Below are 14,618 nucleotides of genomic sequence, written 5' to 3'. Positions count from 1 at the left end.
TCTGTCTGTCTCTCTGTCTGTCTGCCTGTGAAAACAGATTCAAATGAAAAAACTGACCGGTGCAGCCAGGAATGTGTTGAACCTTGAGCCTCGGAGGGGGGAATCCCACAGCTCATCACACCTAAGAAAGAAAGAAAGACAGAAAGAAAGAAAAGAGCTCCTCCAGAGTGTCGGCAGACCACCACAGATAGAAGACCACATTCAAGGAGGCATTATTAGACTGGAACCATTGAGTCCTTAATGCCCTAAATGTAAATGTCTTATACGTTAAACAAGGAAGGAAGGAAGGAAGGAAGGAAGAATGAAAGGAAGGGACGAAGAAAGGAAGGAAGGAAGGAAGAATGAAAGGAAGGGACAAAGAAAGGAAGGAAGGAAGGAAGGAAGGAAGGAAGGAAGGAAGGAAGGAAGGAAGGAAGGAAGGAAGGAAGGAAGGAAGAAAGAAAGAAAGGAAGGAAGGAAATCACAAATGAGTAAATCTGCAGTGGGCATAAGGAGGAGGTGGAGGTGGATCCTGATTGGTCCAAAAACACAGCTTCTTCTGCTGTTTTTGTTAGATTTCACAGCTATTTTAATCCAAGTCCTGATGTTTTAAACCGAACTATTTCCTTGTGTGTTTTTAAACATGTTTAAGACTCTTTAATTGTCTGAGTCTCGGACCAGAAGGTCACTCGGGGTTAGCGGCGGTCAGGAACCAGCATGGATAACATCGGGGCTGTTATTATTGACGGTAACATGTTGTTTAACCAGAAACACCCAGACCAGAGTCACAAGACTTCCCGTGTGTTTTCACTGCATTCAAGTCCGGCTCCATCCTTCCCCTCCTAGTCTCAACACTCTCAAAATAGTCCATTCACACCGGCCTCGCTGGCTGCAGCACAGATATACAGAAGTGTGTGTTTTTGTTTTCCCTTCACACTGAATAAAGGAGACCGGCAATACTGTCTGGAAAACCATGCTAAGTCTGGAGCGTCGACCCAAATAGATGTTTAGCTCCCAGAGTGTGAGCGATCTAAAGTCTTTAGCTCAGCTGTTAGCCTCCCGCTGAAGGTTAAGACTCAGATTTGGAGAGAATGTGACATGCAGACAGATGTAATGCTGTGTGAAGGGCTCGTCTGCTTCACACGGATGACAAAATGTTCATTATCGTCCACCGGAGTCAATAAACCAGTTTGCATCGCAAATTCATAGCCAGTGTTTGCAAGCAGCAATTATGTTCCTCATCGTTTAATAATATATGCATGCACATACAGGGAATTTGACTATGTCTTTTGCATCTATAAATATATTCTCACATGCATGAATGACCTTTCAACATGTCCCCTATTTACTTCACTATATCAAGTTCTTTTTAAATGGCTACTATGACAATCCTATTACCACAAACTGCTTTTGCCTTTTTTTAAACTTTTTTTTAAATTTGACAAATACAGGAAATATTGTTATTATGCAATAAAAACAAAAAAAAACCTCTATTGGTTGTTTATATATGCAGGGAGATATTTATGATGACCTAATTTAAGATTGTTAAGAAAAAAAGGATATTCTCTCTGTGATGCAATATTTTATTTATTTTATTAAATAAGGTAAAGGGATTTCTATGGAAGCCCATTTCTGCCACTGTCAGAAAAAAGAGACACTTTCTCAAAATAATGACTTATTATCTCAAAATATTGACTTATTATCTCAAAAATTGTTCTATATATTAACTCAAAATATTGACTTATTTTCAATATTATTATTTAAAAAATAATGAGTTAGTTTAGTATGTAATCATTTTGAGAAATTATCTCTGGCATATATTTTTTTGATAACAATCAGGATGATATGAATTACTTTCATATCACATCTCCACGCTGCTGAGTCATGAGTTCAGCAGAAGCGGCGCTGATTGGCGGATGGGGGAGAAGGGAGGAGGGGCTAAGTCCCGGCCCCGCCCACCCCGCCGCCGGGAGGACGGAACCATTCATTCTTCTGTGGTTCCCGGAGAAAACGTGGAGGATGAAGAGGCGACACTGAGGGAAAGAAGGGGGGACACACAAAAAACGGTAGTCCGGATCAAACCCGACCACTTAAACTCCTCAAAGAAGACACAACACGAAGATCTGCGGGATTTCAGAGGCGACGCTTCACGAAAACGGAAACCTCCAGAAGTTAACGGTTACACGTAAGTAGAAAAAACTCTCTTTCTTTTTTTAAACTGTTTTCGACAACAACAGTCTATGAAACAAGTCTCCGCCGAAGTCAAGCCCGACCACACGAACTGTTTCCGTGGTTCCACCTTTTATTTTCGGGTTACTTTCTCCCAGAAGCTGCTGTAAAAACAGCGGGGAGGTCGTGGCAGCGAAGCCGAGCAGAGTGATGCTTTTACCGGGTAACCAGCAGCGCAGAAGGACCCCTCATATAAGAGTCCGTTTCTGCCATTTAACTGCAGAAATGACGTATTTAAAAATGTGCACACATGACATTAAGAACAAAGAAATCCACAAAAAGTTCAAACTAGTTGTATTTGTAAATGTCAGTTATCAGAATAGTTGCTGTTTTAAATCTCTTATCGATTAGTCGACTAATCGGCTCTGGTGTAATTAATCATGAAGTTGACTGTATGCAAAAATCGGTCAAACCACGCCTATTGTTACAGAGTGAAAGTTTAATTAAAGATGAAAAAAAAAACACATTTTAAGTGTTTAAAACTCTTGTCTAGTGTATAAATTGTGATAAATTACATTATCGTACATTATACTTCCAAAAGTAAAAAACAACAACACATACATTTAGTTTTCTGTCAAATAAGACAAAGACATTTAGTATAAAGCTTCATTAACCCCAAACACCTGATCCTGATCCACCTCCAGGGTCTAAGGTCTGACCTGCTATTGTGGTCTCGACTAAGCGAGACGCACATTCTTGTCTTGCTAAACCCGAGAACCAGGTCCCACCTGGAACCCGGTGTTTGTGCGTGAACCAGAAAGGGTCCTCCTGGTCTTTGGACCAGAATGTAATCCAGATCAGGAACCCAGCTCCTCATTGCAGCGTTTTTTTCACAAGCGATGTCGTGTTTTGGCTCCAAACCTCGGTCGCTGATTCATCGTGGTCGGAAAAGTCTTTTTCCACATGCAACTCTCTCTCCACTACCAGATTAACACCATAGCTTTTGTAGTTTTTTGTTGAATTGTTGTAGTTCAATATATTGTTGTCACGGTTTTATCAGCTGCAAAACGTTGCAGAGGCGGCGGCGGTCGCCTGTGTGGGCTCGGTTAGACTTTGTATATTCTGTAATTAGCTTGAGCCTTTTGTAAATCTTTTTTTATTTATGTTTTTATTTTAAAGGCACGCAAACTGAGCTTTTAGATGTTTAATGATGCTTACGTCATCACCCAATGAGTGACTCGCATTCAAAGAGGGGGGCGGTTTTGTTGGGAGTCCACTGTCCAGGGATCGTCTTAGCGGTTTGTGATTATGTGCCAGTGCACGTGGTCCCTCAGGGCTCCGTGTTTGGACCACTCGGCTTCATTTATTACGACCTTACATTTAGGCCACAAGAAGGAAAAAAAGTTTCTCTCTTGGCAGCGTGGCAGTGCAGATGCTTGTGTTTTTTTTTTTTTTTTTGCCCTCCTTTTTCTTAAACAGAATGGTAAACTTTCAAAGCATGGAAATAAACTGTTACCAGGCTCTTTTTTTTGTTGCCTGGTGCAAATGATGTAGTTGTTGATACTTTTACTGCACGTTGGAGAGAGGAAAAAAAAGTTTAACTGCTATGCCATTCATCCAGACCACATCATCTGCCTTTCGTGCTTTTCCCCCGGCTTTGATGACAGTGCTGTTTTGTCATTAATCCAGGATGCTGGCTGCAGTTTATAGGATCGGGTCAGTGTGCGTCTCCTGGTATGACGACTATTTTCAGCGGAGGGTTTTTTGATGATGCATCCTAAATAAACACTTTTTATTGGTGTCTGCGAGTGTAAGATCCTGACAGAAATCAGACCTGAGCTCTATCAATGTGGGTCTGAAACCAGGACCACGACGTCGGCGTGACCGTGGGCGTGAAACTCACTAATTGAACGGCTGCTCTTTAGTGTCAGAGGTTAAACCTTGGATGACTCCAGCCCGGGCAGGGTCTAACATCTGGAAAACGAGTCTGTTCTCCTGGATGTCCTCCAGTAGAGATGGGACCGCTGATAACAAGTTTTATTTGCATCGTATTTCCTCTCGACTTCTGTTACACTTGTACACAGAGTTACGATATTCACTTTCCCAGCTGCTTTTTTTTTGACAATCTGCACTTCGTTATTTCAGCCCACAGTTTTCTTTTGTTTCTCAACGAGCGGTTAATTTCAACGGGAGGATCCAGGAAGTGTTTTCCGATACACAATCACAGAGGTTTTAAATACGCGTCTCGTTGTTTTTATTTGGCCATAAAAATTGATGTAATGTGAGGAAGAGCGTCTTTAAGATTCAGACAAATCTTAACTGGGTCACATTACGTTATACGGGTTTTTCCGTTCCAAGCTTCTGGAGGAAGTATTTCAGAGTGAATTAAAAGCAGCCGTGCGTTTCTTTTTACTTTTATGAAGCTACTTCAGGGATTCTCCGTTTGACCGCTTCTAGAAAAAGAACGTAGCCGAGAGGCTTTGTTGTTTGTCACTTAAAAAATAATAAAGTTTGAACTAATTCAAACATGAATCCAGTCATTAACGTAACAAATTGTAGAATTGATGCCGTTTCATATATTTGATGTGCCTCTGCTGCCCCAGTGTTAAGCTAACGTTATGCTAAAGTAAAGGTTACACTAATGTTAAGGTTATGCTAACATTAAGGTTATGCTAACGTTAAAGTTAGGCCAACGTTAAGGTTATGCTAACGTTAAATTTATGCTAATGTTAAGGTTACACTCGCATTAAGGTTATGCTAATGTTAAGGTTATGCTCACGTTACGGTTGCGCTAACGTCACGGTTGCCCTACCGTTACAGTTACGCTAACGTTGAGGTTGCGCTAATGTTAAGGTTATGCTAACGTTAAGGTTACGCTTATTATTTTATCATTAGGGATCAAACGTACATTTTTTTTTCAACTTTTTTTGTTTAATAAAAAGTGACGTTTGATGGTTATATGATGATTCATAACACACTTTTTATTTCCTGTTGTCGTAGTATAATTAGATTTGAATAAAATCTGTTGTGAAGTACGTGTGTACTTAATCGTGTACTTTCTGGACAGCAGACCACAAAAAAGGAAGGGTTTTTTTGGAACACACACTGAAATCAGGTCAGTCTGAGTATTGTCAACGTTTTGGTAACTTTCCAGCGGATCGCCGTCCTCGCCTCCCCGTCCGTTATTCTGAGTCGCTGCTGTTTTTACGAGCTGTCTGAGGGCGAAACAAGAGCTCAAAGTACGTCACGTCCATGTAAAATGTGACACTTTCCAGCAGCGTTTTTTTACTTCATGACCTTTCACGTGTCGGCCTCCTTCTTTCTGAACCGACTGATAGGGAACTCAACCATCGACGTGTCCGCTCTCCCCCCGTCCACGCTGCTCTGTGGGCCGGTCATGCACACTGATTAGATTAGGCTGTGCCCCGGAGCTACTCCCCCCTTCTTTCTCCTCTTCTTCCCCGTTTTCCGACTCCCTCCTCGTCCTCGTGGGGGCCTCCCGGTGGCTCCCAGAGATGAGCCTCTCCTGGGGGGTGGGGTTACATCTACCTCCAGCGGCTCCACAGTCTGTTTACTGATGGGAAACCAGCAGGGTGGGGTCCTCATAATAACAAAGCCTCAGCCCCTGCACTTGTCCCCTCCATCTATTGAAGACCATGCCCTCCCCTGCAGACAGAAAGAATGACTTGGGGGGGGGGGGGGGGGGGCAGGACCCTCCTGTCGGGTGAAATGAGGAGAAAGAATCTGCAGGTTTTTTGTTCCTCCTTTGTGGCGAGCTGGGGGTCAGTCTCCGGGGAACGGCAGACGGACGGTGGGCTCTGCAGCTGCACGGCCTCCAGGCTTCACCAGGACCATTAAGCTGGTCTGAGTTCAGTTCACTTCAGGTTTACGTCGTCTCCTGTTTTTTTTTTTCTTGTTTAACCGGATAATGTCGTATTAGACACGACGTCTGGATATTGATTGAGCTGGAAGCTTGACAGCCTCAACAGCTGTATGCTAATCACTGGGAAAAGTTCACGACCCGCCATAATAGGCTGTTTGTGTGTGTGTGTGTGTGTGTAACGTGTGATAAGGCGGTATCATATGTTCAGTGTGTGCTTAGGTCGTGGGTTTTAAGGTGTACGGAGCAGATTATTCCAGATTGTACGATGTTTTTGTGTCTTGGTTTCCAGTTTATCTCAGAGAAAACAAAGATGACAGAACGTATCACCCGTTCACACAAGCACTGCACCGTATTATTAGTATTAGTTTTATTTTCATCATCTAATTGGTGATATTACTACTCTCATGTTAATTTTGAAGCTAAAACCAGCAGGTGGTTAGCTTAGTTTTGCACCAAGTTATCGGGGTCCACTGCAGGATTGATCCTTTTAAATCAAACTAAACAGCCCAAAGATCCTCGATGCTAATGGATGTAACTGAATGTACAGTATTTTCCAGGGTGCTTTCAAGTGCATCCTGTTTGATTCACACTCAGGAATGATCAGCGGTGGCCACAGTTACATAAACTCAACCAAACTCAATTAAATGTATTTTTTCCAGATGAGCCTCTTTGCAGCGATACTTCCCTGCAGTTTGTGACGTTTCGTACTCCTTTGTTCCAGCTGTCTCTTATTTGCTTGACCTTTTAGCTTTCGGCCGGTCCTAAACATGCATTCTTGCAGCCAATGAGGCATTTCTTTGTTTGCCGTTGTCATTCGGGGCAGCTTCTCCACGGCTAAGTGGTATTTGCGGATCTGAAGGGATTTACGGCGTTTCCACTCGCCGCGGCGGAGAAGGGCGAGTAAACAGGAGGAAAGTGAATCACAGAGGACGGTAATGATAGTGTGAGGAGACGGAGAGCAGGCGTAGAAGGAAAACAACGGAGAAAAAACAGAAAGGAGAGCAAATAAAAGACCAGAGAGAGATAAGGTTAAGCATTTGTTTGGTGATTAACTTGGGTCAGACTGATCCTGGTCCCAGGGGCCGGCGTCTGGAGCTTAGTCCCCCTCCTCCTCCCCCTCCATCTCCACCCTCCACCAGGGCCCTGACTGCCCTCTGACAGGCCCGGAGATCATTCCCTCTGAGGGGAACCACATTTTTAACAGCTGCCTCTGACGGATAAACATTATTCTGTCCAGAATTTCCATCGGAGAGGTTTATATCCAAGTTTAAAACACCTGTTGTGTTGGGTAGGTAGTAAAATGATTGCATCATAGATTTGCTATGAATCTTTAACAAACATCTGCTTCATGTGTGTCATGTGTCTTTATACCATGTCTATATAACCCAGATCAGCTGTTTTCCTCACAGCTAAAATGTGTGGCGGGTGATCGGATGAACCACACTCCTAAACCACGGCCCCATAGCTGCCAGTAGATCCTCACATCTGATTGGTCAGATCCACGGTTTTTAGTCATGTGATCCTGTGATTCTCATCTGATCTCGTGATATTGCGATAAATCCAGCTGCTGTGCACGTTTTCCGATCCTCTTAATTAAGTCCTTATTGGAGCGATCCGGCGGATCTGATTGGTGAACCGTTTTATTGTTGGCCGAAAAGAAGAGAATGTGTTGGAGTTGTTATTTTATGGACTGTGTTTCTAAAGGTGCGGTTCACCCTGTTGACTCATAAAAAAATATGTTTTTTCAGTTACTTCCTGTGGAATCCATCCACACACCTCTCTCCACCACAGAAATAGTCCCTATCAAAACTGTTGACACTGGTTTCCAGTTTTAAATGTCACTTTATTGACTCTATTATCTTTTCGTATTCTTTCCTAGTCGTTTTATTTGGTTGACCTTTGTGTGTTTTGTGTGAACTGACCCTTTAAAGGAACATCTGAAAGTGCAGCGTTCTGACATCTAAACAGCGTTTTTAAGTGTTGACGCAGCTCACTTCAGGCAGTTTAATGGCCGGCGATGCACTTCCTGGATGCTGTAAACACTTATCCTCCTTTCAGGATGGTTGAGCGCATGCAAGCGGCCGTTATGGCCCTCGTTACTGCCGGGGCCATTACATTATTAGATTCCTGGGGGCCAACGAGCCTGCGACACAGAGGAGAGGGAAACATTATCACTTCTGGGTTCAGAGGAGAGACGGGAAAGATGAGGCCTCTCATAACGAGGATAACGCAATTGGGCGAAGCACTTAACATGCTCGTCTCCTATCATATAGAAAGACCTCAACAGTGACATCATCACATCCAGACAAAGAAAACTGGATAAAAGTCAAATATGAGCACTGAGCTAACGGACTAATCACTGAGAGGTGATGTCATCTGTGTGCGGTCTGTGGTTCACTCACACACACACACACACACTTGTGTCAAAGGGAGTTAAAAAGGCCGACAGCAGAGACGGAGCTGGACTTTGCTCGTGTGATGATGTCATCTAAAAGAGATATTTTGTATTTATTAAATATTTTTAAGTGCAGATGATCGTTTTGAAGACAAGAGTGCATTTCAGCCAGAAACGTCGCTGAGCTTCAAATTGAGTTACGTTCACCGCTGATAGACCTCGAGGCTGAAGAGAACCGAGTCTGCATCTTCAGTCCATCACTTTTAAATCCTGGCTCACTTGGGGGTTCGGATATAAGATTTTATCGCAGATCGGGAAAAAACACACAATAAAGTGATCATGGTGGATTTCCAGTGACTTTGGAAAGCTGTGTAGTTCACAGTCATGGTGACGTGAAGAACAGAGGCTGATTTAAAAAAAAAGAATACAGGAAGTATCATGTGATTAAAAAAACAGACTCAAAACGTGGCCATTATACAGGAAGACCTTATGATTTATGATTATTTAAGATTTAAGTGCAAATGAAACAAAGTATAAAAGGACATTTAAACACTTTAAATGAAATGAGTGGAAAAAAGAAGAGGAAAACTAGCAGGAACAGAATAATATAAGGTATAAAATATACAAGAGTGAAAGTTACAGTGTGAGTTTAATAAAAGGCAGCGGCAAAGAGAAAGGTCTTCAAAACCAGCCCTCCTCTTCATGGCAGTGAAGACTCATGGGTATTGTAGTATTTAGACCCTATCTGCTGTTCCAAAAGGAAATGACCAAAAAAAAACAGGATTTTTCAGAAACAATTATAAAATATCACTTAAACAGAAAGTTCTAATGGACGTAAACTTTCTTTATGAGGCATTTTTTTGCCCAGTTTCACACCCAAACCCAAAGAGGAAGCAGCACCCCCCCCTCCCCTCCCCTTTGAAGAGCTCCTGGCAAAGCCTTCAAAGCCGCCTCCTAAAATAAATGTCATACAGCTGCCACAGACAATGCTTATTATTCTCAAGAACAATAATTGCTTTTGTTGTTTTTACATGACATTTCGTCGTACATTCCATATTCCTTTTAAATTTCAAAGTCAAAGCCACGTTATCGACTGTTTTTCTCTTGTTTTTACTGAAAAATATCGTCCCACGTGTTCGATACCCAATCCTCCGCTGGGACGCAGAGCGGTTTCTGTGGTGCTGATGCAGCAACAGTTACTGGTCCTGTTTAAAAAAAAAAAAAGAATGTTCCAGTGACACACACACACACACACACGATGACTTCATCATTGTTGGTCTGTTTGGGATTGTAGAGTATCGGCAGCAGCTGTAATAATAACGTCAGATAAGAGGTTTATAACCCAGTTCACACTTACAAGATGTTCAGAAAAAAGGCACCACATGTGTAATTCATAAAAAAACAGCATTCTTCTGCCATTCTCACACACTTATAATAATCCCGCATTGGACGTGGGCCAGCTGACGTGCACAAACATCTGTTTTACAGCCTGATTGTGTGTGTGTGTGTGTGTGTGTGTGTGTGTGAGTGAGAGATAGTGATGAAACCCTTCTTTAAATATTAGCTTCTTCATAGAAACCTGCTTGCAGTGCATTACAGTGATTAGTGTGAAGGTGTGCTGGAGGCTTCCTAACGTGTGTGTGTGTGTGTGTGTGTGTGTGTGTGTGTGTGTGTGTGTGTGTGTGTGTGTGTGTGCGTGTGCGTGTGCGTGTGGATAATCAACAAACAACCTAAAAGTTACTGTGAGGAACTGGTTATTAATTTAATAATCCATTTAAAGGAGAATATAAGCATGTCAGTTATTCTTAACGCGTGTCATCGGCCCCACCCGGATCTGGTTCCTGCTAAGAACCGGCTCCGTACTGCTGGTGCTGGGCCTGTTTAGAGGGAAGGGTGGCACAGGAGAACCAGAACCAGGACTTTTAGACCCTTGTCACTTTTTCTAAAGGGGCTCGTAAACACTATCGCTTTTGTCCACAGGGGCCGCCAAAATCCCCAAGAAATGAAAGCACAGGAGAACCAGAACCAGGACTTACTGTGGCAGACTGTCCCTGCTGTAGTAAAATGCCCCCCCCGCTCTAATGATCGGACCAATCCACTCGGCTAACAAGAAAGCGAATGTGCGTATTTAGCAAATGTTCCTTTTAATGTTGACAACCGACACACTTCCTTTCCATCCGGCGCCCCCTGATTCCCAGGACCCTTAAAGACTACAAGAAAGACCCTTTTGTGGTGGTCCTGGCTGCAGCCAACATACCTGCAAACCCCCCCCCCCCCCAGTCCAACATAATGGTCTGGCCCCCAGCTGTGTGGCTCCCAGTGCCTCGACTAAGACCTAATCCCCAGTTTAGTGCATCACTTCAAACATCCAGACCAGCAGCTGGATTGCAACACTTCTGGGGGGGAAACTTCAATTTGTGAAGCTGCTGCTGTAATTTGAGGACCAAACATACGATTATTGTCCAATTATTAATATATACCGGCCACATTGTTCCTGCCTTCTTATCTCCGTAACTACGAATTTCATGGGAACATATCCGTAAATGTGAGCTTCCTGTGTTCCCGTACCTCCCATCTCTGGACGAGATATAAACGTGTGATCCGGCGCGTTAGAGGCCGGCTGTGCGGCTGGTATGCCGTTTATTAGTGCAGCGATCCCCGAGAAGCTTCTGTGGGAATATCTGTGTATTATTTCAGGCTTATTCCACAGTTTTTGAGGCAAAACCTGCTGCTTGTTTCTCCGCTGTTCATAAACTCCATGCCAGTGTTGATTATACCTTATTTGATTGTGTTATATTTCCTTATCGGAGATTGTGTGTTTTTTTTTCAGGTTAGGGAAGTCAGTGTTTGGATCGTGAGGATTGATGGCATTTTATTGAATCTGATTGTTTTAGATGGTTTGGTGGAGGAACGAGGAATAAAATATGTATCATAGATCATATTGTGGGACTTATTTTTCTTTGGCCGTGAAGGAAATCAGTGTTTTGTGCTTCAAATATTCTTTCAACACGGTGGAAAATAATGTTATTTCTATGTTATCATTCAGCAACCAAATAAATAGATTTTCCTGTTAATGTTGGGTGAAGGATAAAATAGTTGTTACAGGTCACAGGATCCAACGGGTCACAGAATGTGGTGCAACACCGGCAGTAGACTGGGATGGACGGTAGATGGATATTTAAAGTCATACTGTGCACGTAGTTAATAATAAATGCTGAAAACAATGACAAAAAAAATACATTCTTTGTATCTTTATATCAAAATCCCCAAAATGTCTATTCCTGAAAGATCCAAATATGCTGCGTCATGATATCCATCCATCCCTAACTACGACTCAGATGATGAGAGACTCTGGAAATGCTGGACTTCTCTTCTTCCTGGAGGGATTTTTGCACTTTCATTGACTTTGGTGACGTGGATCCAAACGTTGAGGTCTTATCTCCCCTTAAGGAAAGCTTTGGGAGTGATTCCTTTACCACAGAGTTTACAAATCTGGGTATTTTACCAACTTGAAACCAAAGTGAATTTTTATGCAACGTCAGCGGAAAGATTGGCAATCCCATGAATGTTGTTACTATTGAAGTCAGACTATTGACCCGACTTAACCAGAGCTGAGTGCCTCTCTCTCTCTCTCTCTCTCTCTCTCTCTCTCTCTCTGTCTCTCTCTCTGTCTCTCTGTCTCTCTCTCTAAGTTAATGATCTACAGCCTGACGTATGTGTACCATTAGTATTGGTTGTCCTGAGTTTTCCATCGTCTACAGACGGATTGCTTTCTTGCGTCATGGATTTATTGATACTGAAGTAATAGTATTTGTAGTCCAACTTACTCTCGCTCATATTATTGAAGTGTTGAGAAACAGGATTTACCTCCACTAACGTTTAAAGAAATTATTCATTTTATCATCTGACGGAGAGGTTGTGGTAAACAAATAGTTGCCCAGCCGATACGGAGCAACAGAGTCAGTATTTGGAATCTCGCTGATGGATTTAAGTCTCTTGTTGCTCTGTTTTTGGTCTCCACCGACACTGAGGCCAGCACCTCTTTATCTGCTCGGGAGGTTTGGCTTCTGTCACGCCTGCTGTTACTAGGCAACCCGAAGCTGTGTACGTTACCACGACGACAGACGCAAGACTTTCACCCAGGGGATCCAGGTGAAAGTCATTTGTTCGTAAACGTGGATCGCATTGGTGTCGAAGGTCACGTGACGCGTTTGTCATTGGACTCGTTTACCTCAACCTAAAGCTAACTTCCTGTGAGGACTTCCTGCGAGTTTAAGTTCGTACACGAGGCATCGAAGTTAAAGTTAGTTGTTGGTTTCAAAAACACCTTTCACACAGGGATTACCACTTTATCCCTCTGAGTGACTCGGCTGGATTATATAAAACACACACACACAGTGTGTTTTGTTGTGCTAAACATTATGCAACCTTCCCTCGGGGACTAGCATCACCTCAAATGAAGGATGCAGACATCAGCGTCTGTCTCTCTTCTTTATGAGCATGTGAGACAGTTTAAAAGTGTTCTCCAGGTGCAGTCTGGAAAATACCAGTGAGCAGGAGGAGGAGGAGGAGGAGGAGGAGGAGGAGATGCTGGTTTAAGCTGTTGGGCCAACTGTGAGGGAAGTTGCTCTGGGGACACGGTGTGTGTTTTTGTGATTTGGACTCCTGGTTGCTTCGTCTGCAGGTTGGAAGAGGAGGGAGGACGCCGCCGCCGCCGACGCTGACGTCACCTGATCTGACTGACGAACCCAACGAGAGGTTGGTGTTTGTGTTTTATTGCATCCCAACTCTTCAGTCGGCTGACATGTGATCTTCTCCTCTGCACACCTAACTCCCTTTTGGACAAAGCCAAACGGGTTTCCTGCTTTTCCTGTTGTGACATCATCGGCCACGTGTCTTGTTATTGGTGGAAACACCAGCTGGGCCCGTGTATTGTTGTGCAGCTGTTATCTAACAGATTGAACAATTGTTTCCGACATGAAGTCATCTGAGAAAAGTTATTTCACCATGTGATTTTTCTCTTCTCACTTTGCTCAGTGGCAACACATGAAGTCGTTTTTCTATTTTTTGAATACTTGAGGATGAGCTTTCACACAGAAACAGACATGCAGCTAAAAACAAGGACAACAACGGTAAAACATAAACATTATCTGCTATGTGCACCTATAAATACATAAATATATACGTACATATACATCGTCTCTGACTCTGTGTACGTCTGCCCATTTAATTTTTCCCTCTACCCGTCCATCAGATGGACTTGGTGGTCGTTTTGTTCAGGATTAAAGTTACAAATGATGAAAGGTTAGCCAATCAGAGGCTGAGGAGGAATCAAACTACCGTCAATAAATGACCATGTATATAGCAAATAAGAGTCAGTTTGCCTTTTCAGATGAATTTATTAGGATTTAAAGTCTAAAATCATCTAGTAGTTCACAAAAAGCACATTTTAGAGCAAATCTATTTAGAATATCCACTCAAATGCCAGTTTTATTAGGACGTGCAAGTAAATCCCACAAATATAAAGATAAAAATAAGAAGTTTTGTAATTTTCCACTTTACAACTCTGTTCTGCCGCTGTGACCTTCAGTTAACTTGAAGGTGACACTTCAAGGTCGTGCTGTGTTTTCATTGTCTCTGTGTATTTATCTGGACGGAGGAGGAAGTCGGGGGTGTTGCGTGGGGGTCGGGATCGGGGGATGTTTTTCCGATTATGGAGGAAAACAACGGAGTGAGAGATAATGAGCCGGGACCACCTGTGAAGGTCATTTCAAAGTGGAAACCCCCCCCCCCTCGTTAAGATAATAAATACAATGATCATTTGTCAAATTTGCTCCTAAAATAGTGAGGCTTGGTGTCAGCGGCCCACTTCCTGTTATCTACCTTGTTTTTGACTGGACTTCCTTTGCCTTCCTCCATAGTGGACATGATGTGTGTTTGTATTCACTTCCACACTCTCTTGTTTCTTATCAGGCAGTTTGATGACTCACTACCGGCTCTCAGCTCATTTATTCTGTGACTATGAGACCTGATGCTTTTATACATCCTGTCATTCTGCTTTTGTGTCCTCCTCGCTGCTGTCCGGTGTTTCCATTTAATCTTGACAGCTTTCTTTTTTATTTTTGTAAGAAAACATTCGTCTCTTTGTCTTGCAAGTGAAAGCGGTCGCTCGTCTCACTTTACTCCCTGAAA

General features: G+C 42.9%; 1 protein-coding gene across 1 annotated transcript in view; it reads left to right on the top strand.

The window, feature by feature from the left end:
• The first annotated feature begins 1,985 nt into the window (after window positions 1–1,985).
• lhfpl2a (LHFPL tetraspan subfamily member 2a) overlaps window positions 1,986–14,618 on the top strand; it is a 28,225-nt gene continuing 15,592 nt past the window's right edge. The window contains exons 1-2 of the mRNA XM_084034887.1: window positions 1,986–2,164; window positions 13,111–13,184. The gene's annotated coding sequence lies outside the window, so the exon portion shown is untranslated. The remainder of the gene's footprint in view (window positions 2,165–13,110; window positions 13,185–14,618) is intronic.

This window comes from Eutrigla gurnardus (genome assembly GCF_963514095.1).
Source record: "Eutrigla gurnardus genome assembly, chromosome: 19".
NCBI classification, from domain to species: Eukaryota; Metazoa; Chordata; class Actinopteri; order Perciformes; family Triglidae; genus Eutrigla; species Eutrigla gurnardus.
The sequence above is the reverse complement of the archived record's forward strand: the minus strand, read 5'-3'. Positions and strand labels throughout refer to the sequence as shown.